This window comes from Homalodisca vitripennis, chromosome 7 (assembly GCF_021130785.1).
Source record: "Homalodisca vitripennis isolate AUS2020 chromosome 7, UT_GWSS_2.1, whole genome shotgun sequence".
NCBI lineage: Eukaryota > Metazoa > Arthropoda > Insecta > Hemiptera > Cicadellidae > Homalodisca > Homalodisca vitripennis.
Genome location: NC_060213.1, coordinates 111,220,691 through 111,241,569, shown reverse-complemented (window position 1 = coordinate 111,241,569; position 20,879 = coordinate 111,220,691).

Genomic DNA, 20,879 nt, shown 5'->3' with positions numbered 1-20,879 from the left:
ATATATTAGAATTCAATTAAATTTATATCAAATTTTGTACAGTATATATTTTACTTAAGTTCTTAACTGCATCTCTCTAACAATGATCATTTGGCTCTAATACTTTTTCAATTTTATATAAGCCAGTTGTTTTTTAAGTATATACCATATGATATAATATAATTCCTTATATTTCTAATATTTTTAAATAGGAATCATTATTGGGATTATAATTTTTTCTATTTAAATTTATACTGTATCGTTTGGTATTACAGAGTATGTATTGAACAACTTACTTTTTTACTACACCGCATTGTTCATAAATTATAATATCAGGAAACAGAGCTTCACTCGGTATTTTTCGTGGTAAATCGTGTTTTGGGATTAATGTTTTGATATACTTATCCGCAAATGATAAAACTATAAATGTCATGGCTAGTTATTGTTCTGTCATCTTCTGCGTTAAAGGATACTAGAGCATACATGCTGAATCTGATACGTCTATCGAAGCATGCCCTTCAGCTCCATTACCTCCAGATGACACTCCCGCGGTTAAAGTTGTGGCTGAGACGTCTAGTGACCGCTTTGTGGACACTCCTAGCTTAAGTAGTAATTTATTGGAAATGAGGCGTAATAAACGTAAGCTAACTGACGATGAGGTATGGGAGGGACTTAGGGTAATTGACAATGAGGGAGTGCTTGTTTTAATACCTTCAGTATGTCTTACGATTAGATTTGCAGGTAGCACCAACCCCATTGTTGAGGCACTTGGGGACCTGCATAACACGAAGGTGGTACTTGCTCCAATTAGCAATTGTGCTTTAAATGCTAATTTTAACTCTGAAGGTACCCATTGGAGCCTGGTAATTATTGATGTTGTCAGGCAGGAGTTCCAACATATGGATTCCCTGCCAGGTCTTAATCATGAGCTTGCACTTGAGTTCTGTAAGAAAGTAAATAGTGTTTTGATGTTTCCTAGGTTTGTGTTCAAAAACCGTAAATGTAAGAAACAGTTGGATGATTTCAGCTGTGGATACGAAGTTGTTAAAAATGCCAGGTCTCAGGCACAATATTATTGTTATAAAAGTAAGGTTGCCACTAATTCACACATTTTCAACAGAAACACATCACTTAATTTGCATACTAAAACACGAAGCAAGAAAAGAAATCATGTCAAAAATCAAAAGGTCGAAACCAAAGTACCAACACAGCAAACTCACAACTTGACCAAAATGTCTTATAGTAATTGTACAGATACTCCTAAAAGTAAAAATTCAAGACGCAAAGTAGTGGTAGTTGGCGACAGCCATGTAAGAGACCTGGCTTGGTTGTTACAACCATTGTTACCTCAGTATAATGTCATGGTTCAATGTCACCCTGGAGCTCCATTGGTGTATGTTTTGGAGTCTCTTGTCTTGATGCGTGAGGAGTTGGGAGCGCAGGACACTGTGATTGTAATGGGTGGAACCAATAACACTAGCTCTGACCACTGCTGACATGTAAATGAAAAACTAGTTTATATAATTAACAACTTCAAGTGTAAAATTGTTTTGACTGAGATACCGTTGCTGTTTGGTGCCACTAAAACTAAGTTAAGTCAAATCAAAGCTTGTAATGGCACGATTTTTTCTCTTGCAACTCAATCCAGAGTACCGTTTTTGATTTTCAACCATCTTCTAGAGAAAAATCATTACGTAAGGAGCGGTCAGCACCTGAATTTATCTGGTAAGAGAATGTTGTGTACGCATTTGTATGCTCTGTTGTCTCATTATACAAAGTTCTCTCGAACTGACGAGCATCACTCACCAGCCTCTTTTTTATAGAATCAGGCACCTTTTCTAATAATCGTAGTAAGAAGTCTATAACCTTGTTGCATCAAAATGTACAATCTGTTGCCTCAAAAATTGGGCCCATTGAAGCCATTCTCCACAGTAAAGATGTAGATATAGCTTGTTTAACAGAGCATTGGCTAACCCCCGACAAGCGGAGTAGTTTGAATATACAGGGGTACTGGGTTGCTGATATTTACTGTAGACCTAACCTCGCTAGAGGTGGTGTTTGTACACTTGTCAGTAACAGATTCCCTCATCTCGTCTCAGACCGCCAGGTTATCTCTCACCTCAACTACGAGAAGCACTTTGAGTCCTCTGTTGTTGTTGTCCATGTTCTGAACTTGACATTACTGTCACTTCACAGATCTCCAGATGGCGACTGTGACGTTTTCATTGAGAGACTGGAGGAGGCTCTCGGAATACTTATGAGAAGCAACAGGAATATTATCATATGCGGAGATTTTAATATTCATTTTTGGAAAGAAGCTGATAGGAAATTTGTTCAACTATTAGATGTTCTCAATAGTTTTTCACTGAAAATTCTTATTCGAGGAGTGACACGTCCTTGCTCTTCTGGTGGCTCGTGCATTGATAACGTCTTGACTAACATTGAGGTCGATCAGGTTTAAGCCGAAATACTTCCTACAGCCTTATCAGACCACGAAGCCCAGTTGTTCTCCGTCTCAGACACCTCTAGTTCGACTGGTAGCAGTCCGAAGATGGTAAAAGCGAGAAGGTTCTCGTCAATAAACGTTGATAGATTTTCTAGTCTTTTGCAACAGGTTAACTGGAATAAACATGTCTTCCCTGATGATGGGGAGGATATTGAGGTCCAATTTTCTTCTTTTATGGATGTTCTTGTACATATCTTTAATTTAGCATTTCCTCTTGTCACTCGCAAGGCCGAACGTAGAGTACGTCCTAAATGGCTCACTGTTGGGGTCGTCAGGGCGAGGGAGGCGTTGAAGGATCTATATTTGCTCCAGCGCGATTTTCCATCGGCTTTCCATCGCAAGTTGTATAATAAAAGAAAATCTGAGTATCGAAAGCTTATCCAATCAGAGAAGAGCTTTGTGGCTAGGTCTCATATTGAGAATAGTGACAATACAGGAAAAGCGGTTTGGCAGATTGTGGCTGAATATTCAGGGAAGTGCAAAAGTAACAAACGCATAAATGGTTTGATTGATAATGGCTTGTTGGTCTCAGAACCTAATTTGATCGCTGCAAGGTTTAATTCTCATTTCGTTAACGCTTGTAATCAGTTGGACCTTCAGAGCAAAATAACATCAACTGATTCGGGGTTGCCCAGCTCTCCAAGTTCATCGAGCATTTTTTTTGCTCCTGCCTCGTACAGTGAAGTGTTGAGTGTGACTAAGGGTCTCAAGGCCAGCTCCTCTTCTGATGTATTTGATATGTCTCCATCCATTGTCAGGAGGGTTGCAGATTCACTCTCGTATCCCTTAACTGTCCTGTTTAATAATTCTATTGACCAGGGACTCTTTCCTTCTGCGTTAAAATCCGCCAAGGTCATTCCTGTCTTTAAGAAGGGAGATAGAACCTCAGTTAACCACTATCGCCCCATCTCAATACTTCCCACGTTGAGCAAAATATTTGAACGATTAATTCACAATAGACTGATTAATTTTCTTAACGAAAATTCCTTACTATCTCCTTTACAATTCGGGTTTCTTAAAGATAAATCAACCACTCACGCGATAAATGATTTCCTTAATACCGCCTTCTCTTCTGTTGACTCTGGCAGTGATACTGCGGGAATTTTTTGTGATCTTTCCCGTGCCTTTGACACCGTCAACCATCAACGTCTCCTGGACAAGATGGAAAGGTACGGTGTCAGAGGCATCCCTCTAGAGTGGTTTCGTTCCTATCTTTCTGGTCGCTCTCAGTTTGTTGAGATCACCAACAAAGGGGGTAGGGGTAGGTCTGCTCTCTTACCGGTCAAGGTTGGTGTGCCGCAAGGCTCAATTCTTGGCCCTCTTTTATTTAATATATACGTGAATGACCTTAACATTACTCATCTGTGAGGGGCCACTTGGTGCAATATGCGGACGACACCAGTGTACTTATTCAAGCTGACACAGCTCAATCTCTTTCCACCGAGCTGGCTTTTTCACTCAAGAGTCTTAGTTCTTGGTTTTCTGCTAACTATTTATTTCTCAATCCTGAAAAAACCTCAATAGTCCACTTTAGACCCCACAAGAATGAGAGTGCGTTAGTTACTCTCCTTGACAATATACCTATCGAGCATTCTTCAACGGTCTGCTTCCTGGGACTCCACATTGATTCCAGATTTGATTGGTCAAATCACATCAGTCATGTCTGTCAAAGACTTGGTGCCAGCATTTACTCTTTAAGGTACCTAACAAGTTTTCTGTCTAGAGATACCGTTAGGCTAGTGTACTTTGGTTACTTTGTGCCCATTTTAACATATGGTTTGATTTTCTGGGGGACGGCTTCAGGTGGGTTGATCGGTAGGGTTTTTAAACTGCAGAAGAGGGCTGTTCGACTGATGTGTGGTCTGGGTCATCGTGAGAGCTGTCGGGAGGTTTTCCCTAGGGAAAGCATAATGACATTGCCATCACTTTATATATATTCGGTTGCCACATTTACATTTAAGAACCTTCAATCCTTCCCATCATTTAACCACGTGTATTCTACAAGAAACAGAGATGCTCTAATCATTCCGCAACACCATAATAACACATTTAAAAAATCAATGTCATATATGGGCCCTAAAATCTTTAATGCTTTGCCTTCTAGTATCACAGCGTGCGAGACTGAGACGTCTTTTAAAAACAACTTTAAAAAATACCTAATAAGACAAGCATTCTACTCCATTAACGAACTGGTGAGCGGTGCTCCAGCCTAGTGGACGATATAGATAAGATAGTTTGTAGTTTAAGTTGTAATATTTTATGTTTTAAACTGTTTTTAACTGTTATGTATATGTGTGATGTTGTATTCTTCTGTTTAGTATTAATCGGTTTTATAATCTCTGACCATGTTCCATGCATGTCTCATGTCAATGAACAATAAAGAATTTGATTTGATTTGATTTGAGCAAAATATGCGTTTATGTTTCTTATATTTTTATGAAACTCTTTCGAATATGAGTGACGGTTTATAAAAATACATACTGATTCCTGTGAAAGTTTTGGTTGCTACATTAAACTTCGTCCATGCAAACAACAGTCACCAAAATAATTTATATTTATGGGACTAAAAACCCGTTCCTCATGGAATTGCACTGCACCGCAATGGATACAACAAATTTCAAATGGTTATAAGGTATGATATTGCACTGCTGCAGTAACGGCACATTTATATGTTCGTAAATAATTTTTAAGATCTAAAGCCCTACGGCATCTTCAGGCTTAACGTCTTTGTTCTTCAAATCGGTATTCTTGTTGCTTTTTCATTTTTGGTAGCTACACGTTATACTGCTCGCTGCCGCATATCTTGCAGACGTCGAAACATCTAAATTATGTTTTTCTGCTCGTATGACGTTAGTGAAGGTTTAGAGGGATTTGAATTTAGAAGTAGGTGTGGGATGAAGTATATGAAATATATAAACAGATTTAATTTAAAAGGAATGCAATTATTTATCAACTTATATTACAATCAACATTTCATTTCGGTTTGAACCTTTGTTAATTTATAAAAAAAATATTTAAACCTTTGGCACTTCTGATGAAACATCAGCTGTTAGGATTGGTTTACTACTCTTGTTAAGATACGTATTATGTCAGTTAATATAGAATGTACAGAAATTAATAAAAAAATAAACAAATATTGACTTTTTTGCAGTTTTTATTGCTTGAAAACACGTTTTATCACCCTCGAAATCCCCTGCATACAAAATGTAATGAAGATTGTTGGAGCCTTTAAATTATGTATTCTTGTTTTATATATATATATATATATATGTATATGTTCAGTCACAAGAACAAAAAAAGGTAACACACCCCGGGGGTGTTTTTTAATAACTACACACCCTACGCACTACGTCCCACTGGTATCTAAATTTGCATTAGAGCAAACGAATATTATTAGTTAAAAGAGCCTGTTAAATGCAATCATCGTTTTATGTCAAATTATTTTTGGCAACACAACCATACGTATATCTTATTAATAACCACTTTTTTTTATTCTGTACATTGTAAATGCATACGTTAAGAATTATAGAAACAATCCTTCTTTCTTCAAACACTTATTACATAAAAAAACTTGCTGTTGAGTAAATAGAGTAAGATATTACTTTTACAAAAAATTGTAGTAAAAAAATCCTTTCAACTGCAAATGTTAGTAAATATTATGTATCCAGTGTTTGTTCAGTAATATAATGGTGGTATAAAAGGCAAAGTAACCATCTTTTAACATAAAAAAGACTGTATGAAAAGCCGTCTTAGTTGACTTTAACATTAGTAGGCTTTTTAGACGTGTGTGTGTGTGTGTGTGTGTGTGTGTGTGTGTGTGTGTGTGTGTGTGTGTGTTTTCTTGATCGGGAACCATAGTTAAATAAATTATGGAAAAATACTAAGACCGAAGTAAATTAAACCATAAATATAGAATTTTAGCGTTTTTCTGGATAGTGGAAATAAGGCAAACTCAACTATGGTGTTGGAAATATAAAACACTTGAACACAAAATTTGAAACCCTTGTAGAGCTTATAAAATTATATACGAAGCCTTAGGTTACACTAGTAGATTAAAATGATCCCTGTGAAAAATGCATCCATGTTAATACTGAAAATATGGCATACAATATCGCAACTGTAAGTACTTCACTCAGTAGTTACTCCAAATTGGCCTACAAAACTAACTCCCTCAAAAGTCAAACCGGTGTGACGGTACTCCTATGCACTTGCAAAACACACTCACACCCTTTGTCAAATTACTGTCCAGGAGTAAAGAAGGTGGAAAACCTTATCGCCACCTGTCTTGCACTTGCTTGTCTTAATGGGTCGGTTTTTATTCTACCCGGCCTTCAAATTTGGTCACTATCCGTAGAAAACTACATTATCTCGAATTTTTATTATTAATAAAATTATTATTTGAAAAACAAAAATTGGTGCTAGGTTCCCGAATTTATCCAAAAAAACCAATAGTAAATTTATTTGACAATATGGGGAAGATACTTTTTGGTACACGACCATAATTATCTAGACTAGTTGCGTAACTCGGAATTCCACTTTGGTTCTCTAAACTCCAACAGAAAATTGTTTTTAAAGATTTATTATGAACTAGAATCACCATAATAGTGTTAACTATTACAAACGTATGCCGAAGGCTATTTTTGAGCACCTAATGCAAGAACAAAATCGAAGATTTACCTAACAATTGATAGATGAAATTAAATAATCCTTAAATGCTTCCCTTTTTGATCGAATGTATTACTGCGATTAAAACGTCACCAGGGACATCAGAAACCAATTAACACAAAAGACCAGTCACTCATTCCATTAGCTAGGCCTGGCTGGTGTGGAATATTAATGGATCGCTACGAGCTTCTTGGCTCAATAAAATATTTCATTATCCGTAAAGAGAATTTGTTTCTAAATCGAAGGTTGCTACAAATATCTAATTATTATATTAATTTCTAAATATGTTTTCTATTTTTGCCAATATCAAGCTCTGTAAGTAATACCACTGTAGTCCAGCGTCTGAAATTGGACACTATTACAGATTCATTCCTGGAAATAGTTAACGTCTGTCGGAAGAGATCCACAAAATTTGGCGACGAAGACGGTCAAAGAAAAGCGGTAGCATCATTTTGACTTCAAACACACCAAGGCTATAAAGAAACCCAGTCTGTTTACCAGCAGCTATCCAATATAGTCTAGATAAAGAGGTCTTTTCTTTTTCAATTATATATATTTCAAAGTGGAAAGTTATTTGTTTATATTTGATATAACTCTAAACATATCAAGTAAGATATTTATTTAATAACGCCAATTATATTGTTGCCTAGGTTCATATTAATTTCTCTCTGTAATGTTACACAGTTCAGTAATTAATGGCGGAAACTAGGGCAGCTCCGATGGCAAAAGAGAATTGGCCCCGTATATTGAAGCGTGTGCTGCCGGTCAATAACACAGAGTAGATCGTTAGATATTTAACACATCACTATGACGTCCTTTAATTATGGATTTTGATACATGACTGGTGGTTTATGTCACATATATTTACATTTCATCTATTATTTTACAGGCCTGTAGAATAAAATCTATTTTTGGTTCTAGTTAATTTTCTGTAAAAGCACCACATTGTACTTGACTAATCGTGTTTAATACAGTCACTGCTTTAGAGAGACAGCTCAACTTTACTAAAACAGGAAGTAATATAAGAACAATTACCCACAAAATTGGAACCTTTTGGGCATTTTACAAAGTTTAAAATAATTTAATTAGATATGTGAGATCTAATAAGGAGAAATGAGAGAAAAAATAATTAAAGTTAGTCATTGCGATTATAATATGCACCTGTGGTCTTTCTCTTTCTCTGTATAACGTAGCCTTTAGAAACGATAAACGTTCCAAAAAAACTCAGTTCTTTGTTTTATTAAAGCTTAGTATGCTTTTTGAATTCTAGTTATCAGGCTCATAGCAGGTAATTTTTCAATGAAATATATCACACATGAAGTACTAATAAAGGTGGACATGGATTGAAAATCCTCGATATAAAATAGCCCTATTTTTGTTTGATAATATTATTGTTTGGTATATAAATATACATGTGCACTAAGTTACTTTGAAAATAACTGTGAGAAACATTACATTTTCCTCAATCTTGACATGTCCATGTAATGTATTATAATAAACAATAAATACAATATAAACAAAGAATACAAACCTTTTCACCATTGTTAACGATGTTGAAAAGTTGAGGCATGAACGAAAACTTCAGAATGGTTTTGCGTCACTTTTTTGTTCAGGAAGGATTTACAGCGTTTCAGCACATCCAGTTGTATTGATTTATTCCCTGACATCAATTCTCAAACCTGGGTCTTTAACATCCGCACCATCAGTTTGCTCCGGAATCACCACCTGAATCAAATTTAACTTCCATCTGTTCCTCTTCTATTATATTATAACAGTTAAGTCAGTTAAAATAATTCTTGTTGACCTGTTTACAGAAAATTCACAACTGAGGAGAAATATGGGCGCTATTACTTAAAAACATACATTTCTAATCAACCAGACGGCTCGTCTGTTCCTCTTCTATTATATTATAACAGTAAAGTCAGTTAAAATAATTCTTGATGACCTGTTTACAGAAAATTCACAAATGAGGAGAAATATGGGCGCTATTACTTAAAAACATACATTTCTAATCAACCAGACGGCTCGTCTGTTCCTCTTCTATTATATTATAACAGTTAAGTCAGTTAAAATAATTCTTGATGACCTGTTTACAGAAAATTCACAACTGAGGAGAAATATGGGCGCTATTACTTAAAAACATACATTTCTAATCACCCAGACGGCTCGTCTGGTACTCGCGGTATCAAATTCGTAATTTTTCTCAATCTACCAGATACTTATGCATTCTATACTCTAGACTATCACCTTCGTGTGTACTATGTACTGAGAATACGGAACATTATTCTTGATGACCTGTTTACAGAAAATTCACAACTGAGGAGAAATATGGGTGGCATTACTTAAAAACAGACATTTCTAATCAACCAGACGGCTCGTCTGGTACTCGCGGTATCAAATGCGTAATTTTTCTCAATCTACCAGATACTTATGCATTCTATACTCTAGACTATCACCTCCGTGTGTACTATGTACTGAGAATACGGAACATTATTCTTGATGACCTGTTTACAGGAAATTCACAACTGAGGAGAAATATGGGCGCTATTACTTAAAAACATACATTTCTAATCAACCAGACGGCTCGTCTGGTACTCGCGGTATCAAATGCGTAATTTTTCTCAATCTACCAGATACTTATGCATTCTATACTCTAGACTATCACCTCCGTGTGTACTATGTACTGAGAATACGGAACATTATTCTTGATGACCTGTTTACAGAAAATTCACAACTGAGGAGAAATATGGGCGCTATTACTTAAAAACAGACATTTCTAATCAACCAGACGGCTCGTCTGATACTCGAGGTATCAAATGCGTAATTTTTCTCAATCTACCAGATACTTATGCATTCTATACTCTAGACTATCACCTCCGTGTGTACTATGTACTGAGAATACGGAACATTATTCTTGATGACCTGTTTACAGAAAATTCACTACTGAGGAGAAATATGGGTGGCATTACTTAAAAACAGACATTTCTAATCAACCAGACGGCTCGTCTGATACTCGCGGTATCAAATGCGTAATTTTTCTCAATCTACCAGATACTTATGCATTCTATACTCTAGACTATCACCTCCGTGTGTACTATGTACTGAGAATACGGAACATTATTCTTGATGACCTGTTTACAGAAAATTCACAACTGAGGAGAAATATGGGTGGCATTACTTAAAAACAGACATTTCTAATCAACCAGACGGCTCGTCTGATACTCGCGGTATCAAATGCGTAATTTTTCTCAATCTACCAGATACTTATGCATTCTATACTCTAGACTATCACCTCCGTGTGTACTATGTACTGAGAATACGGAACATTATTCTTGATGACCTGTTTACAGAAAATTCACAACTGAGGAGAAATATGGGTGGCATTACTTAAAAACAGACATTTCTAATCAACCAGACGGCTCGTCTGATACTCGCGGTGTTAAATGCGTAATTTTTCTCAATCTACCAGATACTTATGCATTTTATACTCTAGACTATCACCTCCGTGTGTCCTATGTACTGAGAATACGGAACATTATTCTTGATGACCTGTTTACAGAAAATTCACAACTGAGGAGAAATATGGGCGCTATTACTTAAAAACATACATTTCTAATCAACCAGACGGCTCGTCTGGTACTCGCGGTATCAAATGCGTAATTTTTCTCAATCTACTAGATACTTATGCATTCTATACTCTAGACTATCACCTCCGTGTGTACTATGTACTGAGAATACGGAACATTATTCTTGATGACCTGTTTACAGAAAATTCACAACTGAGGAGAAATATGGGCGCTATTACTTAAAAACATACATTTCTAATCAACCAGACGGCTCGTCTGGTACTCGCGGTATCAAATGCGTAATTTTTCTCAATCTACCAGATACTTATGCATTCTATACTCTAGACTATCACCTCCGTGTGTCCTATGTACTGAGAATACGGAACATTATTCTTGATGACCTGTTTACAGAAAATTCACAACTGAGGAGAAATATGGGCGCTATTACTTAAAAACATACATTTCTAATCAACCAGACGGCTCGTCTGGTACTCGCGGTATCAAATGCGTAATTTTTCTCAATCTACCAGATACTTATGCATTCTATACTCTAGACTATCACCTCCGTGTGTCCTATGTACTGAGAATACGGAACATTATTCTTGATGACCTGTTTACAGAAAATTCACAACTGAGGAGAAATATGGGCGCTATTACTTAAAAACATACATTTCTAATCAACCAGACGGCTCGTCTGGTACTCGCGGTATCAAATGCGTAATTTTTCTCAATCTACCAGATACTTATGCATTTTATACTCTAGACTATCACCTCCGTGTGTCCTATGTACTGAGAATACGGAACATTATTCTTGATGACCTGTTTACAGAAAATTCACAACTGAGGAGAAATATGGGCGCTATTACTTAAAAACATACATTTCTAATCAACCAGACGGCTCGTCTGTTCCTCTTCTATTATATTATAACAGTTAAGTCAGTTAAAATAATTCTTGATGACCTGTTTACAGTAAATTCACAACTGAGGAGAAATATGGGCGCTATTACTTAAAAACATACATTTCTAATCAACCAGACGGCTCGTCTGGTACTCGCGGTATCAAATGCGTAATTTTTCTCAATCTACCAGATACTTATGCATTCTATACTCTAGACTATCACCTCCGTGTGTCCTATGTACTGAGAATACGGAACATTATTCTTGATGACCTGTTTACAGAAAATTCACAAATGAGGAGAAATATGGGCGCTATTACTTAAAAACATACATTTCTAATCAACCAGACGGCTCGTCTGGTACTCGCGGTATCAAATGCGTAATTTTTCTCAATCTACCAGATACTTATGCATTCTATACTCTAGACTATCACCTCCGTGTGTACTATGTACTGAGAATACGGAACATTATTCTTCGCTTTCTAAATTAATAATTGAGATTCAACACGCAGAAAATCAGTATTTGAAACAACAAAATTCAAGTATTGAAGGAATTGTATTTTGTTTTGCTACGCATGTAAGTAAAAAATAATTGTTTTTGGCTGAGTTAGAGAACTGCGTTGTTTTCATGAAAACTGAATTTATTTAATCTTACGTATTTATACAAACCCAATATATAGGAAACCGTTTTAGATACAAGAAAATTTCTACTTACAAGGTATTTATTACAATTTCGAAGCATTTCAGAAAAAGTTTTGTTTTCCCTAGGTTCATAAATAAACTAACGGAGTTGTGAATTTTTCTTTACTTGGAACGGTTGCAATAATTTACTAAGCAAACTGTAAAGCAGTTGAACGAACTTACTCAAGATACTTATAAAATAATTTTTTTGCTGATATAAAAAGCATCATAATCCCGTTTTTTGGGTTGGAAAATTTCTATAGGTATTTAATGAAATGAATGGCTCGAAATTGACTCGAGATACGAAAAAATTACTTACTCCAAATATTTAGGTGGATATTACATACATTCCATAACATATTTTTGGAGTTAGATATTTATTAAGATTTAAACAGGGTGTGGTGTTAGACTCAGGGTGTTGATGAAGCTGTACTGAAGTATTCCTTTTGGAATTCCTTTTGTATTCCATTAGCAGTCGGGTGATTTTCTATACAATATCTTCCTAATAATTGGCTGTTATCATTAAAGTTTGTTCTACTAGAAAGTCTAGTTTATAGTTTCTCAATCACGGAATACACATTTTATAATTATATACAAAATTAGTGGTTAGTGAAGTAATTGTTTCTACTATAACTTTAGTTAACTATACGGGATAGCAAGATAAATTATTAGACTCTTCTGTGATTTAGTGGTATAATGGGTGTCTCACTAACACAAATATATTACCCTACACTAAGCTTTCATTCACTGAAAAATATTAAATATATATATAAACAAAGGTAAATTAAGTTGCTACAAGAGACATTAACTTATATCACTATGTTTCTAATCAATCTTTGTACAACGGTAGACCTACTGAATATACTTTATTGTCCATTTTAAAAATTGATACTGTTCTTTTTGAGCTTATTCGTATACGGATTTTTGAGATTTCTTCAGATAAACTTTGATACCATATTTTAGGAGTTATTTATGTTGCAGCATCAGACTTAAGACTCTGCACAAAGCGGAAGTTGAAATGAGCTGAACTTATCATTGTTATCGAAGTAACCTTTCGAGCAATTAATTTTAATTTACACATTCAAAATTTTCCATGCGAAAGGGGGCTCTAAGTTGTTAAAGCTTTCGATACAGTTTCAGAGCTAAATGGCTCTTCATATAATATTTAAAACCGAAATGAGTGTATAGGAAAATACTTTGTAAAATAATGCTTAGCACTAATAGTGCAAAATATTTGTCTTATTACAATTAATTATTTGTCGTAACCATTCCTCATCCAGACTTAACAATGGTCCACATCAAAAAGAGCCTCAATAACCTTGAAATGAGGATTCCACCTTGTCACCAACAAAGCAAGCCGCACTATTGTTCAAACGTACATAATTGAGTGCGGTCTGACGTTTTACAGCTGTAAGTGGAACAGGGGGGGGAGGTTTTGAAAACGTACAATAGAGGGCTGGCTTTGTTTAGCGGCTTACTTCCAATAGATGAGTATTTATTCTAATGATCTACATATCAGAACTGAAATGTCATGTTCGCTTAGTAATATATCAGCATTAAGAAGACTTTTTAAGTTATAAACTACTTACTAATATTTTATTCTTACTTGTTATTGTGTACCAATTAGTCTTGATCATATGTCTACCATATCATGCACTTATTAACATTATTTATTGCGTCCAGTTCACATCTAAGTTTGTGATTTGTAGATTAATTGGTCATTGTTGTTGCTTATATAGTTATTATTAAATATTGTCATATGTTATGTTATTGTTTAAATTATTTATATTGTTGTTAACTTATTTATTTTTATCACTGTTAAATTTATCACACACATCAAATTATTGAATTTTTATCTATTTATTATTGTTAAAATATCATTATTATTGTTATTATTATTATTATTGTTATTGTTATTGGTTCAACTTATTTATTTATACATTGTTAAATTTGATGCTTTTTTCTGTTAGTGTAACAACATAAGTAAATTGGTTGAGCAGTGTATATGGTGAGAAGTGATAGGTGGCGCCTTTATAGGGTCACAAAATTAAGTGAAATTGTTTGGTCCTGTGTGGAACTTCTGTACTAATTGGATTAGTTCGGAGCAGAATAAAGTGCTTGGTGGCGCCTTTAAAGTTCCACATACAGAAATTCAAATGTGGGAAAGTTCTCTCCTAAAACTGATCGTAATTTATGTCCAATTGTTAGTTGCTTTTTGTTACTATTTAATTTACTCGTTATTGTTATGGATTTTAGTCGTTTTTGATATTCTTATCAATGTATCTGTCACTTATTTAGACTATCTTGGTAAATTCCTCATTGATATAATATAATTAATAAGTAGTAGTCAAGTATTCTTGAGTCTATAATTTGTTATTGAATGGAAATGGTGTAACCGTTGATACAATAAATAAATAAATAAATAAATAAATTAGTAAACTGAGTCGAAATAAAAGTATTATTGAAATCAGACTTAAAAACCGGTTATTAGAAAGAGAATTTCTATTTTATTATCGCTTTTTCTCTCATATACAGTAGAAAAGTGTAAATGGATCCAAATTTCGGGTCAGTGTGTAAATTCTCATTCTGCCTACAGCGGACAGCATTTTTGCAATTCGTAACAGATGTTATCATTTAGAATTTTGTAATAGAGGTAGTATTTCATTACAAATTTAAACCCTCTAAGTTAACTCATTAAAAGGTGTCGCGTATACAGACGGATACACTCAATCTGGTGTTGTCATCATATAATGGAAAAGACTGTAAGTTAAACGCTCAGCAAATAATACCTATCAAGGGCTAATTTACACAAGCTGTTAGTACATAAGCTGAGATTACTTGTATGTATACAACCAATAAAACAAAACAAAACTCCATTGCTATTTGTATTTTGAAATGGTAGAATGTATTCTATAAAATGTAAAATGGAGAATTTCAAAGGAATTGACTGCTTAGATGGGTTAATACAGATTTGAGTATAGCAACAAAAGCATTATATTTTATAATAGTCCTTTTAATATTATGTGGGACGCATCAAAACGGTTGTAATTTTCAAGGTTAGAGCCTCACTAAATGAGCTGGCATGTCTGTATACTACTAGAATATGAACTAAATTTTTACTAAAAAAAATATTTTCGAATCAGTCATTCACCAATAGCCGTCTAGGTACATGGCCTGTGTGTGAGTGTTGGCCCAGTCAAGGTACATGTGTAGAAGAGTAGTGTGAAATTGGGTAAGCCAAATTTATTTATTTATTTCTTCCAACGGTACATAACCATTTAGCCTATGACAAAAAAAATGACTTATGTGTTTATTTATTTATTTATTTATTGTATCAACGGTTACACCATTTCCATTCAATAACAAATTATAGACTCAAGAATACTTGACTACTACTTATTAATTATATTATATCAATGAGAATTTACCAAGATAGTCTAAATAAGTGACAGATACATTGATAAGAATATCAAAAACGACTAAAATCCATAACAATAACGAGTAAATTAACAATACCTACAGGAAATAATAATCGAATTTAAACACATACAAACCTACAAAACTTGCTCAAAATTAATTATGACAGATGTTTTATATAGAATCATTACACAAATAAAGAAATACTATACATATAATTGTCACCATATAATATAGCCTGCACATAAGCTAATCGAATTTGGTGAGATCGAAGGTAAATAAAAAGAGCTGATAGAAGACGCTTTATGATAGAAATTGGTTTTCGTTGATACATTTTCTTGATCAGAGCACATGACAAACACCACAATAATACTGGAAATATCTTAGACGGAAAATTTATTTTAATAGACAGGATTTGATTCTTTATAACCTAATTAGTTTGTTGAATTTCATACATATAAATTAATTGTACTGAATAACCTATCAACACTTAGCAAAAACCATGAAAGATAGAGGCAGGAAATATGGTAACTACCTTCATAATGTGCCCAAGAGGTCACTAAGGAACGACTATCAATTATGTCAGGAGTATTAAGAATGTGATAGAAAAAGAATACGTGAATATAGTGTACATTGCGAGTGAAGCCGCGGGCAACTGCTAGTCTAATATAATTATAAATTGTCATTGCTTCTTACATATGTACAGAATACTAAATACTCACGAAGTGTTCAGGTCCTCCAAACTTATGGAACGTGATAGGTGGAGTACTTCCAACATAAAAGTTCGGATGCTCATGAACACAACCGTAGAGATACAAATATGACACATATATTCCTTTTAGGATTTATTAAACAGGTTAAGAATATGAGATTGTCAGGCTTATGAAGGTGGATGTGTTTCAGAATGGCCAGTATAAATAACACCTGCTTTGTTTAAACGAGCAAGAAAATCGCTCATTCTTTCTCAGCAGCGATATTGGCCGGAAGTTTTTCCCTTCTAGATGTACGATTTGATAGCCCTCACTGTTCACACCTGTTAACCTTCTGCTTTACCCTTCCTTTTCATAGTTATAATTTTAAACAGTACATGTGTAATAGTAATGTTTTTACAATCGGACATAATATATTAGATTGGAGCAATATGCTTATACTTAACAGGTTCTCTTTTAAACCTTAAGTTCAATGCAATTATTTGAGTACAGTTAGCTAGAAATTATTGAAATGAATAAGATGTAACTATTACATCAGGTCGCATAATATCTTAGGGAGTTTTATGATAGATAAAGCTAATGACCGTACTGAATTGTTATTTTCGTAAGAAGAAATTTATCTAACGCTTTTCAAACGTAACATGTTTTATTTGCTTATTGTTTAAAAAGAAAACTTAGTAACCTCACGAACCTGAAATATCTCTCAGTATCAGTTAGGTATCCGGTTAAAGGGACTCTACATGGTTGGAGTTTCAAAGGGTCCGTTCAAATTCTGAGTCTGATTTGATTGCCAAACATATAGTTTATTTTATAGCATGTTGCCCAATACAAACAATGGATATTCCATATTAATTGCTCTTCATAACACTTACATTTATGTACACCTTGATTTTCCGTTTTAGTAATAATTTCATCAATATAATCCCAGGAACAGTATAAAGATCTAGAGGATAGAGTTCCAGAAGTCGTCGAATTGACTTTTCAACACAACACCACCATTATCCGCGAGAGGGTTCTCCTGATCTCTGTAATTGACCGGGATATCTTCTTCCTACACCATATTATTTTCTTCCTTATGGGTCTCATTTTCAACAGAGTATAAAATCCCCTTTCTTAATTCCAGTTCACATTTGTCCAATAAGTTTTTCATTGCAAGTAGTTGTCATGATCATCGTTTGATTAAGAATTATGATTTCGTCATATTGTCTAATAATAATGTTACAGTTAGTAAAATAGAGTTTCGAAGTAGAGAGAAAAGAATTTTTGGAATAACGAATGTTTGATTAATAAAGCTTGATTATGACCAGCACAATTAGTTACTAAAACATTTATTTATTTGGCACGATTTTCTGTACATTCATCCTGTTAATATTCTAACAACTACGTGTATACTTGTCAGCCACTGCCATCTCAATAGTTTGTGTAGTCACATGAGTAATCGACTGCCAGCCACTTGGACCCTCGTCAGTGTCTACTTCTCTGTACACGAGGTGTCACGGATCACTAGAGCTTCTACTGGAAAACCACAATAGTTTGTGTAGTCATGTGTAGTCACATGAGTAATCTACTGCCAGCCACTTGGAAAATCGTCAGTGTCTACTTCTCTGTACACGAGGTGTCACGGATCACCAGAGCTTCTACTGGAAAACAACAATAGTTTGTGTAGTCACATGAGTAATCTACTGCCAGCCACTTGGACCCTCGTCAGTGTCTACTTCTCTGTACACGAGGTGTCACGGATCACCAGAGCTTCTATTGGAAAACAACAATAGTTTGTGTAGTCACATGAGTAATCTACTGCCAGCCACTTGGACCCTCGTCAGTGTCTACTTCACTGCCCACGAGGTGTCACGGATCACCAGAGCTTCTACTGGAAAACCACAATAGTTTGTGTAGTCATATGAGTAATCTACTGCCAGCCACTTGGGCCCTCGTCAGTGTTCACTTCACTGCACAAGAGGTGTCACGGATCACCAGAGCTTCTACTGGAAAACAACAATAGTTTGTGTAGTCACATGAGTAATCTACTGCCAGCCACTTGGAAAATCGTCAGTGTCTACTTCTCTGTACACGAGGTGTCACGGATCACCAGAGCTTCTACTGGAAAACAACAATAGTTTATGTAGTCACATGAGTAATCTACTGCCAGCCACTTGGACCCTCGTCAGTGTCTACTTCACTGCCCACGAGGTGTCACGGATCACCAGAGCTTCTACTGGAAAACCACAATAGTTTGTGTAGTCATATGAGTAATCTACTGCCAGCCACTTGGGCCCTCGTCAGTGTTCACTTCACTGCACAAGAGGTGTCACGGATCACCAGAGCTTCTACTGGAAAACCACAATAGTTTGTGTAGTCACATGAGTAATCTACTGCCAGCCACTTGGACCATCGTCAGTGTCTACTTCACTGCACACGAGGTGTCACGGATCATCAGACCACTGGAAAATGAGAAGGTGACTTAAATATTGATTTCAGGTCGAACGGATACTCTGAGGTTGTTTGAGCCAGGAGCGAGATGGAATACACATATAACTTATTAACACTATACTTTACGAGCATGTTCCTTATACGCTACGGAATAAAGGGCTCTAGAGAGTGGTATGATGTGGCAAAGGCTGCAATGCACATCCTGCTCGGAGCTGCAGTGCTTCACGCAGCCGCAGTGATGCACGCAGCAACAGTGATGCACAAAACTGCAGTGCTGCACGCAGCCGCAGTGCTGCACGGATCTACAGGTGCTGCACGCAGCCTCAGTGGTGCATGGATCTACAGGTGCTGCACGCAGCCGCGGAAATGCATAAAATTCCAGGTGTTGCATGCAGCCGCAGTGATGCACACAGCCACAGTGCTGCATGGACCTACAGGTGCTGCATGCAGCCGATATGATGCATGGAGCTGCAGTGATGCATGCAGCCACAGTGATGCACGGAGCTGCAGATGCTGTATGCAGCCGCAGTGCTGCATGAATCTACAGGTACTGCACGCAGCCGCAGTCCTGGATGGATCTACAGGTACTGCACGGAGCTGCAGTGCTGCGTGGATCTACAGGTACTGCACGGAGCTGCAGTGCTGCATGGTTCTACAGGTGCTGCACGCAACAGCAGTGATGCACGGAGCTGCAGTGAAGCACTGAGCCGCAGTGGTGCACGCAGCCACAGTGATGCACGGAGCTGCAGGTGCTGCACTGAGCCGCAGTGATGCACGGACCTGCAGTGCTGCGTGGATCTACAGGTGCCGCACGGAATCGCCGTGCTGTATGGATCTACAGATACTGCACGGAGCTGCGGTGCTGCGTGGATCTACAGTTATAGCATGGAGCTGCAGTGCTGCATGGATTTATAGGTGACGCACGCAGCCGCAGTGATGCACGGAGGTGCAGTGCTTCGTGGATCTACAGGTGCTGCACGCAACCGCAGTCCTGGATGGATCTACAGGTACTGCACGGAGCTGCAGTGCTGCGTGGATCTACAGGTACTCCACGGAGCTGCAGTGCTGTATGGTTCTACAGGTGCTGCACGCAACAGCAGTGATGCACGGAGCTGCAGTGTTGCTCTGAGCCGCAGTGATGCACGCAGCCGCAGTGATGCACGGAGCTGCAGGTGCTGCACTGAGCCGCAGTGCAGTACGGAGCTGCAGTGCTGCGTGGATCTACAGGTGCCGCACGGAATCGCCGTGCTGTATGGATCTACATGTACTGCACGGAGATGCAGTGCTGCATGGATCTACAGGTACTGCAAGGAGCTGCAGTGCTGCATGGATCTACAAGTGCTGCAAGCGGCCGCAGTGCTGCATGGGTCTGCAAGTGCTGCATGGGTCTGTAAGTGCTGCACGCAGCCGCAGTGATGCTTGGAGCTGCAGGTGCTGCACGAGGCTACCATCTATCGTTGGCATAAGCGGTGTGTCGCAGGAGTTGCCTTTCCTCCCCAAAGGTAAGACGGGCAGGTTCGTACGCTGCCATCACTGGGCAGCTAGATCTTCTCGTTCTTACACTCTTCGGTTTTAAAGTTGTAGCCCGCGTGGCATTTAATAAATATGCATCTAGCCAAATACAACAATACTTACATACCCTTTATTTCCTTGTATCGGTGTCAGTGTCTGTTGTGGAAGGGTGCATGCTTAATAGGTGAGGATTGAGGATATTCAGACTGGTATTAGTTGCTATTAGCACTGGAGAACCAAATATATCGTCTTCGCGACATGTTTAGCTGCACGCGAGACATAACAAGCGACAAGATAATCAACAAGATAATTCAATAATAATTGCGACATTCTTCATACATTTATACCTTATTATTGAACTATTTGCCTGTTTATCACAATAGCTGCAAACGACGATTACATATTTTTTATGATAATTGTACATTATATTTATTTCTTTAATTATTCAAACCTTTAATTTAGTTGTGAGGTGTGTATTTGTGTGTGTTTTGATTAATGTGCATGATTTTGAACAGGA